At 38.9% G+C, this 18,215-nt stretch overlaps 1 pseudogene; it reads left to right on the forward strand.

Moving 5' to 3' along the window:
- Positions 1 to 11,997: 11,997 nt before the first annotated feature.
- On the forward strand, positions 11,998 to 15,140 carry LOC101420811 (protein Lines homolog 1-like; annotated as a pseudogene).
- Positions 15,141 to 18,215: the final 3,075 nt, after the last annotated feature.

The raw sequence follows: 18,215 nt of genomic DNA on the forward strand, positions 1-18,215 counted from the left end.
TGTTGTTGTTTTGTTTTGTTTTTGATGGAAGAGACTCCAGCATGCTTACAGGATGAAAGGAAAAAGCCAGCAGAGAGAGGGTGTTTGAAGCTAAAGGAGAGAGTGGGGTTGACTGGTAGACCAAAGGGCAATCAACCAATCAGGAACATAGGGGAAGGACTGGCTTTGAGCCCAAGTCCAGATACCTGGTCCCCTGAGTCTGGAAAGATGGACGTAGAGTTAGGAGGAGATGGGGATAAGTCTGTAGGGAGGGAGAAAGAAAGGGAGGAGATTTATGGGTGCCCATCCCAACTATCTTAATACAGTGGGAGGTAGATCCTCTGCTGGGATAAAGAGTTGGCTAGGGGGCTTGGAGACATTGCTGAGAACTTGGAATCATCTCTGAAGGGAAAGAGAGAAGGTGCTGACCATGGGCAAGGGAAAGGGTCATTAGTTGGGTCTAAGGACTCAGCTCTGGTTAAGCACGGGGAATCTGGAGAGGAAGCCACACTGTTAACAGCTAAGGTGGCTTTCCAACTGAACTCACAATCTCAGCCATAATTTAATGTCTGACATGTGGGTGGGGACATATATCATCCTTGGCAAAAGAAAGAAAGGAATGAGACATCTTGGTGTTGGTCTTTCGACACAGGAAAAAAAAAAGGTCAATGTGAAATTTGGCCTGTAAGTCATCCATTTGCAAATGCCACTGGTAGCAGACTTGTGAGGTTTGTGCTGTGTAATTACAGTGAAAGAAAGAAAGGAATTCTATGAAGTGCCTACTTTTTGCTGTTTGGGCACAGAATCAACTGAGGTCAGGTACTAATAAGCAGCCCTGCCACCAGCCTTATTCATCTAATCATCTCTCAGGCTGCCAGGACAATGTTCCTCTTTATGCTGTGTGGAGGCCTGGCCGCTGTGATTGTCGGAACTCCTGCCAACTCAGCTCTTGGCTCTGTGACCTGACGGTTCACAGGCCACATCATCAGAGATGGCTTGTGCCATGGACACATCCGCCGTCTTACTCCCTACATGCTGGCCATTGAAAATTCCAAGTTGGGGCTCACTGGGGAACCCCCATTCAGTCCACCCAGACCCTCAGGGAGGTCAGGGATGACGTCAGCCTGGGGGATGAAGGCCCCGGGCTGAGAGAAGGCAGACTGTGTTCTAGGATGGGACAGTTTCCATGGAGAGAAGATGGATGGCCTTCTTTGCACTGCATGGCTGAAGCTGGAGGAGGATGAAGACAAGGCTTCTAGGAATTCACACATCATGCAGGAGGTTGCTGGGAAAGGCTGAGATGGCTGAGAGAAAGAAACAAATTGTGTATGTTCAAGCCACAGGCTCCATTGTGCGATCAAAGTCGATTTACATGCTACCTTGAGCCTGGTCAGCCCAACATGTCCAGGACGAATTGGAGTCCAGGGTGGTTTGTCTGTTCCCAGATAGCGCAAGGGGTGTGGTGCTCCTGTTTGGTTGCCTCATCTCTCCCCTCCACTAAAGAAGGAACAGGAACAGGTATTTCTGTAACACCCACAGCAGACTGTGTTCTTGAATAAGACTTCCCTCGTCTTCACAACTTTGTGAAGCAAATATGAGCGTTTCTGTTTTGCATAAGAGAAAGTGGGGAGTTGAATGGGTTAAGGAACTTACCCAGGGCCACACAAATATCAGTGGTGGAGCTGGGATTAGGACCCAGGATTTTATGTCATGGAGGCCTGTTAATTTTTTTCCCATTATATATATTTATAAAAATCCATAAAATAATCTGCTCTGTGTTTCTTTTTGCACAGGGTGCCTATTTAAACATCATCAACGTTTGTAGCTCAGGACTGATGACCTCAGTGGGGAAGTGGTCATTGACCCAGTGGCCTGAGGGGTGGGAGGCACGGTCTTCACTTTCATAGGCTGGATGTCTTGAACTCCATGGTGCTCCCTGCCTATAACACCCATTTTTACTCTTGTTCTTGTCCTGACACAGATAGCAAACTCTTGGCCACTTATCTCCTTACTGAGACTTAAAGTCTTGGGGGACCTGCCCTCATCCAGTACATTGTCTCTACAACAGGGTGTTGAGGAGGTTTTCTTTTCTAAGCCATAAGTTGGGACACATTGTCTGTTTAAGGTCTTTTTCTTATTTCTAAATATGTATGCATTAAAGGAATAACAATTTAAACCTATTTGTGTGTTTAATAAGTATTTTTTATGGATTGCTCACAATTATGAGCTATTTTGGCTGAACTACAGTGATAGCATCATGCTGAATGAACACACTCAAAACATCCTTGAAGAATAGAACCAATTTTAACTGAGTTGCACAACTGCCTCACACCTGGGAATGACCTTGCCAGCTTCTCAAGTGGACTTCCTGTCCCACTGCAGTTCAAAGATAGAGGTCTAAGAGTAGTTTCTATTAATAGCCATCAATGGGTCACATGTTGGAATTCTTTCTTCAGAAATGTTGCTAATTCTCTGAGGAAGGGAGGCTCTGTGAAGCCACTGAAACACCTTCCCCAACTCCCAGGTCTGGCACTGGTCCCCTTGGCACGTGATCTACAGGTACATCTCTTTGGGACACCTGAGTGACTTCTCCTTGCAATCAGGTCATAACCCTAAGCAAAGACATGTTTTTGACCAGGCCCATGTCCACTTGCTTTGCAAGTCCCCTGCCCCTTGAATGTGTCCACAGCCTGGATGTTGCTCCACCAGCCTCTCCCTGCCATAGTCCTGTCCTCTGGTTCTTCCATAGATGATACCCTTTCAGTCTTCTTCAGTACTGGGAAAAATTCCTTGGAATATTGATCCATTGTAAATCATTGCCCAATGTCCCCATTTCCTTGGTCTCCTCACAGCATGTTCTTTCCACCTCCTGCCTTAAATAGCTCTCTCTTCAGAAGAGTTGGGGCTTGGCATCCCCAGGCATAGTCTGAAAGGTTGAAAGTTTCATAGGGAAGATGCATCTCCAACACTGTTAGAGTGGCTCCCACACTGTGTTCATGGCTGAGTTTCCTGCACTGTTTTCATGGCTGAGTGAGGCATTCAGGTGGGTGGATCTGAGAACAGTTTCACAGAGGCATGTGTCCCAGTGTGGTGTAGGTAGGTGGGTGAGAAGATCAGCAGGCCCAAAGATGCCCCCTACTTGGGGCAAGAAGGTTAAAGGTGGCACGAAACTGACAACTGGTAGACTCAGGAGCGGATGCAGCTGGTGGAGAAGACAATGCCAAGATCTTATGGACAAGCAGAGGCCAGTAAGAATAAATGATAGCCAAGTACCTCCCTCTTGAGGTCATGACACTGGCCACCTTCAGAAAATTTTCCATGGAGGTAGATTGACATGAGGCCCAGGAATCTGAGTTTTTACAAGTAACCTGGGTGACTGTGGTGTGGAAATTCATGGATCATCATTTAAGAAACACTGTATTTAAAAACATGCAGCCCAGTGATTCTCTCTTGATGTAGGGATCATTTCATGTAGCTAGGTATCCTCAGTATGACCATTTTAGTTCTTGTGTAACTACAAGCAGATATTATTTTTAATTCTGCATATATTTTTAATTGAGAGATAATCCACACATCACAAAATTCATCATTTTAAGGTGAGTAATTCAGTAGTTTTTAGTATATTAATAGAATTATACAATCATCACCACTATCTAATTCCAGACCATTTTCATCAACCCAAAAAGAAACCTTGTGCCTGGCCCATGGCAACCACTAATATACTTTTTATCTCTATGGATTGACCTATTTTGGACATTTCATATAAATGGACTCACAGAATATGTGACTTCTTTCACTTAGCATAATGTTTTCAAGGTTCACCCATGTTCAGCATGTATCAGAACTTTATTACTTTTTATAGATGAATAATATTCCATTGTATTTTTTTAAATGATTTTAAAAATTCATTTATTTTTCCCTACTCCCTTGCTGTTTGCACTGGCTGTGTCTATTTGTCTTCCTTGTTTCTTTAGGAGGCACCCGGAACCAAACCTGGGTGCTCCAATTTGGGAGAGAGGTGCCTAATCGTTTGAACAACCTCAGTTCCCTGCTTTGTTGTGTCTCTCATTATGCTTTTCTTCTCATATCTCTTTTTCCATCAGCTTGCCATGCCTGCCCATTATGCCAGCTTGCTGTCTTCCTTAGAAGGTACTGGGAACTGGACCAGGGACCTCCCATGTGGTAGGTGGGAGCCTCAGTTGTTTGAGTCACATCTGCTTCCCATCTATTGTATTGATATACTACCTTTTATTTATCCATTCATCAGTTGATGGACTTTTGAATAATTTCCACTTCTTACTATTTTGAACAATGCCACTGTAATCATTCATGTATAAGTTTTTGTGTGAGCATATGTTTTCAAGTCTCTTGGGTGTATACCTAGAAGTGGAATTGCTAATAATCCTATCCTTACCTTTTTGCCAAACTGCTAAACTCTTTTCTGTCGTGACTGCACCAATTTACATTTCCATCTGCAAAGTGTGAGGGTACCAGTTTCTCCACATCTTCACCAACAGTTGTTATTTTTTATTATAGCTGTCCTAGTGAGTATGAAGAGGTATCTCATCATGATTTTGATGTGCATTTCTCCAATGACTGTGTATGTTTTTGCCCATTTCTATATCTTTTTTGGAAAAATGTATATTTGAGTCTTTTGAACATTTTTTAATATACTTTTTTTTAAAAAAAGATACTTAGATTACATAAATGTTGCATAAAAATGTAGGGAATTCCCATATGCTCCACTCCCTACCCCTCCAACACTTTCCCACATTAGCGACATCCTTCATTAATGTGGAAAAAAAGGCAGTTGGAATATTGATAGGTATTGCATTGCATCTGTAGGTCAATTGGGGGAATATTGCCATCATCCTATTAAATCTTCCAATCCAGGAACACAGGATGTCTTTCCATTTATTTAGTATTCTTTAATTTCTTTCAGCAATGTTTCACAGGTTTCAGTTTACAAGTCTTGCACTTCTTTGGTTAAAGTTAATCCTAAGTATTTTATTATTTTGATTCTTTTGGAAATAGAATTGCTTTCTTAATTTCATTTTCAGAATTTTCATTTCTAGTGTAAAGAAATATAACTGATCTTTTGTATTTTGATCTTGTATCCTGAAATCTCATTGAACTCATTTATTATCTATAATTGTTTGCTTTTTGTGTGAATTCTTTAGGGTTTTCTATATATGAGTAAGTCATCTGCAAATAGAGATAGTTTTACTTCTTCCTTTCCAATCTGGGTGCCATTTATGTTTTTTCTTGCCTAAATGGCCTTGATAGAACTTCCAGTATAATGTTGAAGTTAGTGGTGAAAATGAACAGCCTTCTCTTGTTCTCAACCTTAGTGGCCTTCAATCTTTCATCATTAAGTGCTAACTGTGGGTTTTTCGTAGTTTTGCTTTATCAGGCAGAGGAAATGCCCTTTAATTCCTGGTTTGTTTAGTATTTACTTTTATCATGAAAGGGTGTTGGATATTGTCTATTGAGTTATTTGAGTGTTTCTTTTTTCTTTATTCTATTAATATGGTGTATTACATAGATTGCTTTTCATATGTTGAATCAACCTTTCATTCCTGGGATAAATTCCACTTGATCATCATGATCTATAACCCTTTTTATATATTGCTGAATTCAGTTTGCTAGTTTTGTGTGTGTGTGTGTATGTGTGTGTTTTTGGGGTACCGGGACTAGAGATTAAACCTAGGACCTTGTATGTGGAAAGCTGGTGCACAACCACTGAGCCACATTGGCTTCCCTGAATTGTTTTTTTAATTTGTTTGTTTGTTTTTGTTTTGTTTTGTTTTTGGGAGGCACTGGGACTGAACCTGGGACCTCCCATGTGAGAAGCAGGCTCTCAATCATTTCAGGCACATCCACTCCCAGTGTGCTCATATTTGTGGAAGATTTTTGTATTTGTATTCATAAGGGAAATTAGTCTGTGGTTTTCTTGTGATGTCTTTGTCTGATTTTGGTATCAGGGTAAAACTGAACTCAGAATGAGGAAATTTTCTCTCCTTTTCTATTTTTTGAAGAGCTTATGAAGGATTGCTGAAAATTTTTTCAGTGTTTCATAGAAGTCATTGGTGAAGCCATCTGGTCCTGGGCTTTTCTTTGTGGGCTGTTTTCTGGTTACTAATTGAATCTATTTACTTATTAAAGGTCTCTTTGGGTATTTTGTTTTTTCTTAAATCAGTTTTCCTAGTTTGTGTCTGTATTAGTCAGGCAAAGGGGTGCTGATACAAAATATCAGAAATCTGCTGGCTTTCATAAAGGGCATTTATTTGGTATAGAAGCTTACAGTTACCTTGCCATAAAGTGTAAGTTACTTCACTCACCAAAATCTGTTGCTACATGTTGGAGCAAGATGACTCCTAATGTTCAGTCTTCCTTTTTCATCTTAAGGTTCTGTGGTTCCAGCTTCTTCCAGTATCAGCTGTTGGCTGGGAGAAGTCTCATCTCTCTTTCAGGGCTCATTTCTCTCTGGGCTCAGCTGCTCTTTTCTCCTGAGTGTTTATTTTCTGGGTTCCGGCTCAAAACTCCAACCTCCCTTCTCTGCAGTGTGGAGGACAGGGACTCAACATTCTACTGACATGGCCCAATCAAAGCCTTAATCATTATTTAATCAAGTAAAAGTGAAACCTCTGAATCCAATATAATCTAATATGCCCAGAAGAAAAGTCCAGTTCACAAACATAATCCAATATCTATTTTTGTAATTCATAAACAGTATCCAACTGCTACAGTGTCAGTCTAGGAATTTGTCCATTTCACCTAGGTTACCTTGTTTGTTAGCCTACAATTGTTCATAGTATTCCCTTTATACTTGTTATTTCTCTAAGGTCAGTAGTAATGCCCCTTCCTTCAATAGTCTCTTCTTTCTTGGTCAGTCTAGATAAAGGATTGTAAATTTTGTCCATCTTTTCAAAGAACCAGCTTTTGGTTTCATGACTCTCTTTTGTGTTTTTCTATACTTTATCTCATTTATATCCACTCTAATATTTCTTATTTCCTTCCTTATGCTTTCTTTGGGTTTGGTATGGTCTTTTTATAGTTTTTTACAGTGGAAGGTTAGGTTATTATTTGAGATCTTTCTTCGTTTTCAGTGTGTTTATAGCTATAAATTTCCCTCTGAGCATTGCTTTTCCTGCATCCCATAAATTTTGGTATGTTGTATTTTCCTTTCTGTTCATCTCAAAGTATTTTCTAATTTCCCTTGAGATTTCTTCTTTGACCCATTGGTTGTTTAAGAGTGTGTTATTATTTCCACATATTTGAAATTTTTTTCCAGTTTTGCTTCTGTTATTAATTTCTAGCTTCATTCCATGTGGTTAGGGAAGATATTGTGTATGATTTCAATCTTATTAAATTATTAAGACTTGATTTGTGACCTAACATATGGTCTATCCCAGAGAGTGATTCATGTACACTTAAAATAATTTGTTGGGTGGAATGGTCTATATATGTTTGTTAGGTCTAGTTGGTTAATAATGTTGTTTAAGTCTTCTATTTCTTTGTTGATCTGTTGTCTAGTTCTTTATCCATTATTGAAACTGGGATATTGAGGTCTCTAACAATTATTATTGAATTGTTTCTTTCAGGTATTGCTTCATGTATTTTGGGCTCTGCTGTTAGGTACATATATGTTTATAATTATTATGGCTTCCTGATAAGTTGAAGCTTTTATCATTATAAAATGTCTTTCTTTGTCTCTAATAATAATTTGTCCGAAAGTTTTTGGTCTGATGTTAGTAAAGTCATTCAGGTCTCTTTTGGTTACTGTTTGTATTGTATATCTTTTTCTATCCTTTTACTTTCAACTTATTTCTGTCTTTGAAGCTAAAGTGAGTATCTTATAAACAACATAAAACTGGATCTCGTTTTTTTTTTAAGTCCATTCTGCCAACCTCTGCCTTTTAATTCATTTACATTTTAAAATAATTATTAATAAGGTAGGATTTATGTTTGTCATTTTGCTATTTGTTTTCTCTAAGACTTAACGTCATTTTTGTTCTTCTATTCCTTCATTATTGCCTTCTTTTGTACTAAGTAGTTATTTTCTAATGTTTTTAATTTTAATTCCCTTGTTTCTTTGACTATATATTTTTGTGGTATTTTCTAAGTGGTTGCTCTGGGAATTATAATTAACATCTTAATTTATAAAAATCTAGTTTCAATTAATGCCAACTTAATTTCAGTAACACAAAAAATTTACTCCTATATAGCTCTGTTTCCCTTCCTCCTTTATGTTGTTATTATCACAAATTATATTTTATACATTTTGTGCCTATCAACATAGATTTATAATTATTGCTTTATGCATTTGTCTTTTAAATCATATAGGAGGGAAAAAAAATCCAAAGATGCAATAATACTGGCTATATGTATGTGTATTGGGGCATACTTTCAACATGCAGATGCAGAGTTGAAAACTCTGCCTTAGCTTTCACTTCCTGCTTGCACAGAGCCTCAAGATCAGCCAGAGGTGAGAGGTAGGGCCTTCTCAGGATTTTCATGAGGATGTGCACAGCCCTATGCAAATAGCTTTGTAGATTCTCAGGAATATGTTGGGACTTTCAAAAGTCCATATGAGCATCTTATTTCATAACTGTTCCTTTTAAACTTTTGGATAGTCTATAGTTTGCCCCAACTGTTATCCATTGCTTCTGGCAGCCATTTTATTAAAGCATTTTACATATGCCCCCTTGGGGAGAAGCTTTTAGCACTGGGTGAGTTCAAATGACCTCAATTAAGGACAAGTTTTTGGGCAGTGTCTTCTAGGGAATAACCAGACTGGTTAAAAATGGAAATGAGTTCTGTTTTGCTTCCTCTGGGACCAGATATGAAGAATACTATTTTCAAGGCTATTGCTGGGCTGGGAAGGTCAGATGGGACTGGGGTAAGTTAAAACTCCACAAAGCACCCTGTTCTCACTGAGATTCAGTAGTTTGTTTTGTGTCAATGTTCCCAGGTCTTTGGTTAACTTCCAGAGTTCTGAAAATACTGATTCTGACCATTTTGCCCATTTCTTAATTGTTGTTATGGAGGGGTGTATTTTTGGAGATCACTATTCCTCAATTTTTGCAGTTGTCATTCAGATTTGTTCATTTTAAAAATATGTATTTCCAGACATTTCACAGTAAAGGGAACACATAGTACTCTCAAACATATGAAAAGATGCTCAATCTCAATTATGATACAAAAATGGAATTTAAAACTGCAATGAAATAACATTTTAACCTATGATATTGACAAGGATGAAAATATTTAGGGAAGTGGATGTGATTGATAGAGCATCTGCCTACCACATAGGAGGTCCAGGGTTCAAACCCAGGGCCTCCTGACCTGTGTGGTGAGCAGGCCCACATGCAGTGCTGTTGCGTGCAAGGAGTGCCCTGCCACACAGGAGTGTCCCCTATGTAGGGGAGACCCATGCACAAGGAGTGTGCCCTGCAAGGAAGACGCCCTGCATGAAAAAAAGCGCAGTTCACCCAGGAGTGGCACTGCACACATGGAGAGCTGATGCAGCAAGACGACGCAACAAAAAAGAGACACAGATTACTGGTGCTGCTGACAAGAATGCAAGCAGACACAGAAGAACACAGGGTGAATGGACACAGAGGAGACAGTGGGGTGGAAGGGAAGGGGAGAGAAATAAATTTAAAAATAAATAAAAATTTTTTAAAAAAGAAAATATTTAATCATGCACTGACAAGAGTCTACGAGAAACAGGCATTTGCATTCATTATAAGCTGCAAGTCATAATATGTTGTACACATATGTCCATGCCTCCTAAATATAAGACTAAGAGAAGAGAACAAATCTTATATCCCAAAGAAATGAAACATAAAATGAATTGTCAGGCATCGTGTCTCTATGGTAAATACCCACTTATTTTGCTCACACACAGTGCTACTCTGGGATATCTAAGTCCTGGTTTGAAGACTCAAGCATCCACAGAGTTTCCTGTTGGGCCTTCACAGAAAGGTGGATACCCTCCTGGGATGGAGCATTTTGTGATTCTTAGGAATGGATGGTTGGAAAGAGACGAGGGTGCAGTCATTATTTTCAGAGAACACAGTATAGGATGATGATGCACAAATTATGCTGGAGAAAGAAAATATAATCTATCACAGACAACTATGATAAAAATGAATTGTGAAGTATTTTCTAGTTAAGGAACATTAGAAGAAAAAAAGGGAGAGGGGACATGCAAATATTGAAAACTTCTTCCTTCTAGAACCTTTGGGAAACTTTAATTTGCTTTTGTTGCTATTAACAAGTATAATGGATTTTTCAGCTATATGTCATGATCTGCTGAAAGGAAAATTGCCATTATTTTGAATTTTCCTTCATGGTGAATTTCAGTTGATTATTTGTCAGAACAGTAATCTATTAATCAGGCAGCTCCCAGATGTGAAAAGCACTTGTCTGATTTTCTTAGGTAATAGAAGTAAGTAGATTTTTAAAACAGTGCCTTAAAAATCAGAGCTAATTAAGATTTAAATCTGTGTCAAACAAGAACTGTTGTTGTCTTTAGAAGGATTTCCTCTCCCTGACAAATAGAGCAAAGACAACAAACATAGAACTATTTTCTCTTGGATCCTGCCATTTACATAGCAAGCACTGAGTGTGAATATGAAACATTTAATCTCCTGAGAGACTTACATGTAAAACTCTATTAGTCGGGGAAGAAAAAAGTCTAAGGTTATAATAGAACAATTTCTTTTAAAGATTTGTAGAGATGAAACTTCAGGAGCACAGATAAAAATAAATAAAAAATACTGATTGTATACAGTTTAAGATTATTTAGGAACCCCGAAAAAGTAAGGATTATGTTTGTAAACTGGTCTGTTCCTCTGAGCCTGATTCCCTTTGATTGTTTTAGATTCAGCTGAGATGGCTTTGATTAAATGATGTTAAGATTAGGGCTTTGATTCAACCATGTCAGTAGGATGCAACTCAGGGTTGATTCCGCTCCCCCTTGGTGGGTTATATAAGTGGACACTCACTCAAGAAGACATAAAAGAAGATATGTGAAAGAAGGGAGAGAGAGCTCCATAGACATGGCAGAGGAGACAGCTTTGATCCTGCAACCCTGGGAAGAGAGATGAGTCATTCACCTGATAGTTTGCAGTGCTGAGAAAGCCTAGAAAGAAATAAACCCTGTGTCAGCCTGTAGCTGAGAGAGAAGAAGGCTGAACTCTTGCAGAGATCGGCAACCATCTTGCTTCAGCACATGGCAATTGACTTCGGTGAGAAACCAACCTTGAGTTGGATTTTTTATGGCCTGGTAATTTGAGCTTTTACCCCAAATAAATATCCTTTATATTTCTGGTACTTTGCAACAGCACCTCTTTGGCTGACTAATACACGGATTTTAAAGGCTTTAAAAATGTAGATATAGGGAAGTGGCTGTGGCTCAATCAGTTGGGCTCCCATCTACCGTATAGGAGGCCCTGGGTTTGCATCCTGGGGCCTCCTTGGGAAGGCAGGCTCACGCGCATCCTGTGGAGCGCCACGGGCCTGCATGAGCCATGGAGAGCTGACTCAGCAAAAAAAGGGAGACAAGTTAAAAAATACAGAAGAGCGCGCAGCAAATAGACACAGAGAGCAGACAACAAGCAAGCCGCAAGGAGGGGGGATAAAAAAAAATCTAGACATAGAAGAGTATTTGCTTAATATGGCAAAATTAATAGAAACATAAAACCAAGAGCCACTGCAATAAACAACAGAGGTTCGTTGGAATGGTGGTATAAAGAACTAGTGGTCTGGGCCTGCAAGGCTGAACAGATCTCATTTATTCAGTATAATGGCTTCAAAAACTTGTCAGTATCCTGACCTCCCTTCCCTGAACACTCTACTATGCCATTTTCTCCTGAAAGTTTGATGTCTGAAAGCTACATCTTCCTCCAGTCCTGGATGGTTTTATTGAAGAACCAATATCCAAGAATCATAATACTAACGATTTGGAGTTGTCAAACTTCTTATAAAATATGTATTTTAGAAGACAGAATGAAAGCTTTCTGTGAAGTTTTAGAACAGTTATACAAAAAAAACACTACTCAGAACTTCACTTGAAAAAGACGATTATATCTCCTATCTCAACCCCACATTTTCACATCAAGATTTCTCTACAGCCACCTCCCTGGAATGGTCAAACACCTGTGGTGTCCAGGGTGAGAACCAGGCATGCTCTGCCTATCTGGCTACCATTTCTATCTCACTAGAGTGTTTGAAGCAACACTTTCAGATAAGCAGGGCCCATGAAATAACTCTGCTTCAGTTGACAGTGCTCAAAGTGATGATGACCAGAACATTGTCTAGAAACTGAGTTCCACGCAAAGGAGAAATACAGTGATATCATTAAAATTCTCTTAAAATAATCTGAAGTGGATTCTAAATTAATGTCTATATTCCAGAATTCAGATAAATTGGTATCTCACATGGCTGTAAAGTGCCTTGCTTTGTTTCTGTATTTCCAACTGAGAGAGAAAATAACATTAGGTAATTCCTGGATTGCTTTTTGTCAAAAAAATCTGAGTACTACAAAAGTGATAAGATAGCTTGCTGTCTCTGCACTCTTATAGTTGGAATAAAAGAAATCTTTAAAGATGCACGTTCATAAAAATCAGAAATTCCAAAGCAGTTCCTGTCTCCTTTGGCACTACTTTTGAGGTATTTTACAACTTCTTATTTTCTCAGCATTTTGAAAACTTCCAAGATACTTCTAAAATAATAAACAGTTTGATGAGTTTCCTGAAATTGCTTGAACTTCTAATAGCTACCAGAATCTACCTGAAGTTATATTTCACTTGCCAGAGGATTTTATTTTTGAGACCTTCTTGTGTGCTAGACATCATTGCCTGGCCCGCTCAGGCTTTCATCAAAAGGAAGTTCATCATATTTGTTAAAAAGTGCCTTCTCTGAACTATGGATGCTTAATGTACGTAGAAGTTTTAATTAACTTGACTCTAAAAGTGTGGAGATGGATAGAGTTGATAGTAACACATTATAGTGAGTAGCAACTGATTTATAAATGGGATTGTGACTGAAAAAGGTAGTCTGGGGAAGTAAATGTCAATAGAAAGAAAGCTAAAGAATAATCTAGGGACTGAATAACACAGTGAACCCAGAGGCAGTTGAGAATGGTGGTTAAGGGTACAAATGCAAGAGAGTCCTTCTGTGAGCTAGAGCAGATGTATATCACTATTGCAGGGTTATGGGAATATGGAGAAAAATGGGAAAACTACAATTGGTGTGACCTATAGCCTGTGGTTAACAGCAATACTAGAGTATTCTTGCATTAATGCCAAGCTTTACTGTGTTGATAATGGAGGTGTATGGAAAAAGTGTGCCAAATGTATGCTATGACCATGATTGGTGGTAATAGTCTGATGATATTATCTCATAATCTGTAACAAATGTTCCACCAGCATGTGGAGTTGTATGGGAAATCTACACATCTGAATGATTGTTTTGCAAGTTCACAATATCTGTAACAAAAATACATTAAAAAAACACTATGGGTTGGGGGAAAAACACACCAAATGCAAGATAAGGAATATAGTTGATAGTAATATTTTGACAATGCTCTTGCATAGTTTGTAACAAATGTTTCATACCAATGCAATGAGTTGGTGGAGGGGTGATATATGAGACCCCTGAGTGATGCTATGTATGCTTATTTTGTAAATTTACAATCTTTACTATACACTTATTGTTTATATGTGTTCATGTATGAATGATATACTTCAATAAAAATAAATAAAAAAATAAAAATAAAAAAAGAGCCTTCTCTGTAAAGTGAGTGAAGACCTCTTTCCTGGATCTGTCCTTGCCTTAATGCCACCAGATCATCATTTAGATGTGGATATGTTGGCTTTGGCTAATGCCATTTTACATGCTGTGAATTTGGGGATGTTGAGGACATTGCCTATGCATGGAAAGCCTTCCTACTTTGGAGGCGATGAAGTTCAGCCTGGATATGAAAGTATCTCTGGTTCAGAACAAGCAATCCTTAGAGCAGTGAGCTTAGTTTTAATTAAATCCTTAAAAATCAAGTTTCAAAACTGTACTTCAGCAAATGAAATGAAAGTTGATTTGCAGAGATTCATGTCTGAGTTACTTACCTGCTTAAAGTCTCATCTTCAGCCTTCTCTGCAATTATACAATCCCTGTAAGCGGCTCTCCAGGATCTTCATAGAACAAGATGATGACACGCTGGAGGCTGCCAAGGCATCCCTGGGCATCTACCTCAATTCACCAGAGAATGTTGTAAAGCTACTGAAAGCTTGACCCAAGAAAAAGTAAGGTGGACCCATCGCACACACGAAAATGGCTATAATCCTCACTGTATTTTCTTATTCTTCTTTAAAAATATAGGATTTGATTCTATCATTCTTCTTGACTTTTTGACTTCATCAGAAACCTATTTTCTTGAATATTTTGTTATTTAAAATTACTCCAAAAAGACTGGGATCGTTTTTTCACCCTTTGCAAGTACTTTCATGCCACCAAATCTGAAGATACCTTCAATATTTGTGGTTGTATGCCCCCATAGGATAGGAGCACCAACCAAACATAACCACATTATTTCACTGCTCTTGATGTTCACATAAACGCAAGGGTCTCCTGGGCTTCTGATGCTTCTTCTGAACCAATGAACCAGACTGTGACTTCCAAGGAGACCCATACCGTGCTCCAGGCTGATAGTCTGACTTGTCCCCAAATTTCTCAAAGTCTGGTGGATTATGACAACTCTGATGATTCTGAAGTGGAATCCACAGATCAGCATTTAGCAAATAGTGAACAGACATCTTTATTAGCCCCTCCCCCCCATTAAAAAAGAAGCAATTAAGAGGATTCGGTACACAGCTAGGTCAAGAAGGGATAAAAAAGAGTTTAGACTAAAGCCTGAGTCAAGGCTTCTGGTTCCAGAGGAATTGAATACCTACTTCTCCATTGATTCTGAAGTAGCCCCAAATAACATTGCTTCTGAAATGGCAATAGCCAACAGAACAGTTAAATGCTTTGAAGAACTACAATGAGTTGTTAACTGTTTACAGAAGAAAAATCTTTTCCCATATAACCCAACAGCACTTTTGAAGTTGTTGGAACATATTGAAGCGATATATAAGAATGGGAGCCCGTTATAAAACAGTGGCATTTTACTTACAGGAACTGTTTTCCTTTAATGTCATATTTGCCTCAATGAGATAATAATAAAAGAAAATATTAGCTCAAAAGCATTTCCTAAAAATTATAAATTCCTTCTTTTTGCCTCATTGGAAGCAGCCTAATGATTGAAAAAGATCCATCAAATGACAAGTCATTTGGTACAGGTTTAGGCCAGTTGAAATTTATAGTAATTGGCACTTACACAAAATTTGGAATGGTAATTATCTCCCTCTGAGGTATTAAATGTCTTATGATATGTAAAAAACTTAAGAACTTAGTAAGTTTTAAAAGAGAAGTGATAGCTATATGTACATGGTCTATTCTATGAACATGAGTTCCTTCTTATAAAAAATTTTGAATCACTAGATGATTTTCCTATTTACATTTTTGTGATAAAAAGAATTTTTTGGGGCGAGGTGATAAATTCGAGTGTACATACATTTATAGGATTTGTTTAATATGAGAAACAATTGTGCTGGTGAGTCTGTCATTAAAGCAAACTAAATGTTGTTGTTAAAATATTTTAAAAATGATCTTTCTGTAGAGAAATAGGAAAAAATAAATAAAACTTACTAGACACATGGGAAGCAGACTTGGCCCAGTGGTTAGGGCGTCCGTCTACCACATGGGAGGTCCGCAGTTCAAACCCCGGGCCTCCTTGACCCGTGTGGAGCTGGCCCATGCGCAGTGCTGATGCGCGCAAGGAGTGCCCTGCCACGCAGGGGTGTCCCTGTGTAGGGGAGCTCCATGTGCAAGGAGTGCACCCTGTAAGGAGAGCCACCCAGCGCGAAAGAAAGTGCAGCCTGCCCAGGAATGGCGCCACACACACAGAGAGCTGATACAACAAGATACACAACAAAAAGAAACACAGATTCCTGTGCCGCTGACAACAACAGAAGCAGACAAAGAAGATACAGCAAATAGACACAGAGAACAGACAACTGGGGTGGGGGGGGAAGGGGAGAGAAATAAATAATTCTTAAAACAAAAAACTTACCAGACATTAAAACGTATTTTAAGGCTATGATAATCAAAACAGTTTAGTACTCACATAGAAATGGAAAGATCAGTAGAGCCAAAAAGAGGATTGCTAATTAAAACAACGATGAGATGCCACTGCTAACCAAATAAAAATGCAAAGTTCAGAAAGTTGGTAACATGCTGTTGATGGGACTATACATTGGGGCACTTTATACCATAATTTAAAAACTATGTAGTCTTTGATGAGAAATTCCACTTATAGAAATATTCCCACAAGAGCACAAAGAATTCATACTCTAGGAGATTCAGTGCCACATTGTAAAAGGTAAAGAATAAAAATAATAGCTAAATAAAGCATTTATATAGTAAAATACTATACAGCTGTGAAAAGAATAATATATGAAACAATCCCAGTAAAATATAAAGTGATTATACTGGGCGACCTTTTGTTTAAGAAAATTTGAAGGACAGGAATAGTACACATTACATAAGCTTTTATGCAGCATAAAATACATATGGAAGAATGTTTATGTAAGAAATTCAATAATGTTGCTTTGGGAGACAAGTCCGAAGTAGAAGATTTGACTTTATTATATCTTTTAGTACTGTTTTATTTGTTTTCATTGGGTACATTCTTTTTTTAATGAAAATAACCTTTTTATGAAAAGGTTTTATGAAAAACCTTTGTGTCCTTAAGTGTTCATAAACGTTGAATGCATTAACTTATGCTTATGTAAATGTATTTCTCTATAAAGTTAATAAAGAGCCATCAGTCCTTGGCATATCTAAAAAATAAAAAATAAATAAAAATAAATAAAGAAACAATAGAAACCTTGGGACATTCGTGGTAAAATTGGAACAAAACAAGAGTGTTTCTCTATTAAGATTTTTAGAAACTATTTTCTGAAACAGATCAATTTCACCAAAAAGTAATTTAGTGATCCATATCCCACATCTTTGTAAGTTTTAAGTTTCGTTTTGGCTTCTTCCAAGCATTTGCTATTGGGAAAGGGAGGGAAGGAGAGCGCCCTTACCTGCCTGCACCAGGGCCAACATGATTCTCCGAAACCTTGTTTCCATTGCAGACTTATGGATGTTTTACAATAACTCATGCTGGTGTGGGATGGTCTAAAGAGTCTTTAAGGATGTCCCCTCTATGTTTTAGTTTTTCTCCTAGTTTTACACTTCCTGTTTCTTTTGCAGTGTGGGTGGGTAAGGGAGGCTCAGAATGGACATCCATAACCATCTCTAAACCCTGGGAGATGAGCAGGACTTCTCATCAGTGGGAAGGCTGCCCTGCCCTCTCCCCAGCATGTGGGCAGAGAGGCAGCACCATCCCCAGCTGCTGTAAAATATCTGATAGCTGGTCATTTGGTTGTTTTTCTATGAATTAATCGGGAGCCATCTCTTTCTCGAATGCTAATGGGAGACGGGGTGTAGGTGGGGGACCAGTCCATTTTTGCCAAAACCAGATAAGATTAAAAGAGAGAGAAAGCAATACAGAGAGGTCTTATTTGAGCCCACAACCTTAAGGCTGTGACGTCTTGGCCATGGCAATAGCTCCAGCAGTGATTATCAGGTGAGGGAAGAAAAAACCAAAGGGGATATACAGAGAGGGACAGAGGCTGCAGGAGTTCAGATCCCTGACCACGTGGTGCTGTGGGTGAAGAAAGCTGAGAAGATACAACTGTGGCCAAGAGGGGATCCTGATTCTGCTCCAATCCTCCACATGGGATAAAAATGAAGTCCTGCTGACCAAACCAAAATCATCAGAAAGTAAGTGAGGTTTTAGTGGGTAGCAAATGGATAGCATTTGGCTAGAAGACCCAAGGGAAGCCTAAATCCCATCCTACCAATCCTTCCTGCCCTGTGAGGCTCCGAGGGAGCTGGGCAACAATGAGCTGGAGCAGAATGGGCACGTGGCCTCATAAGCCCCAACGCAGGCCTTGGTAGTCAAAGCTAAGTTAGAGCAGGAGTCTTAGGCGCTGTAAACCTGTGTCTAAATCTTGGGGTCTTGTCCCATTCTGGTGGGTTTCATGAAGCTGAGATGAGCAGCATGGTCAGGTCAAGCC

Source organism: Dasypus novemcinctus, chromosome 17 (genome assembly GCF_030445035.2).
Source record: "Dasypus novemcinctus isolate mDasNov1 chromosome 17, mDasNov1.1.hap2, whole genome shotgun sequence".
Taxonomy (NCBI): Eukaryota; Metazoa; Chordata; class Mammalia; order Cingulata; family Dasypodidae; genus Dasypus; species Dasypus novemcinctus.